General features: G+C 49.6%; 1 protein-coding gene across 1 annotated transcript in view; it reads right to left on the reverse strand.

The window, feature by feature from the left end:
* Stpg1 (sperm tail PG-rich repeat containing 1) overlaps nucleotides 1-651 on the reverse strand; it is a 40400-nt gene that overhangs the window by 29982 nt on the left and 9767 nt on the right. The gene's annotated exons all lie outside the window — the stretch shown is intronic.

Below are 651 nucleotides of genomic sequence, written 5' to 3' on the forward strand. Positions count from 1 at the left end.
ACACAGGACCAGGTGTAGTGGGTCCCATCGTCAGCACACACAGGACCAGGTGTAGTGGGTCCCATCGTCAGCACACACAGGACCAGGTGTAGTGAGTCCCATCGTCAGCACCACACAGGACCAGGTGTAGTGGGTTCCATCGTCAGCACACACAAGACCAGGTGTAGTGGCACACACTTGTACTTGCAACACCCAGGAACTGGTGTTAGAATTAGAAACCCAAGGTCACCCCTTGACTACACATTGAGTTCAAGGCCAGCCTGGAATATATGAGACACTGCCTCAAAAAATTGGTAAACAACCAAACAAATAGTTATCCTAGTGAGCTAATGAAAGAGAACTCGCTATAGGCCATCTTCACTAGGGGCTATGAGGTTCAGGGTCCGCCCACCTCTGTGACTCAGAAGGATACAACTTTTCCTTTCTCTCTCTCTCTCTCTCTCCCTCTCTCTCTCTCTGTCTCTCGGATTCTGACCAGAACAAATGTATACTTATATCGGTAGTCTATTAGACTTCCTTACTCTTTCTCTACAACACACACACACGCGCGCGCACACACACCTGCACACATGAATGCACAGGCATACACACGCACACACATCCACACACACACTCACACACACACGCACGCACACCTGCACACATGAATGC

Source organism: Microtus ochrogaster, chromosome 10 (genome assembly GCF_000317375.1).
Source record: "Microtus ochrogaster isolate Prairie Vole_2 chromosome 10, MicOch1.0, whole genome shotgun sequence".
Lineage (NCBI taxonomy): Eukaryota > Metazoa > Chordata > Mammalia > Rodentia > Cricetidae > Microtus > Microtus ochrogaster.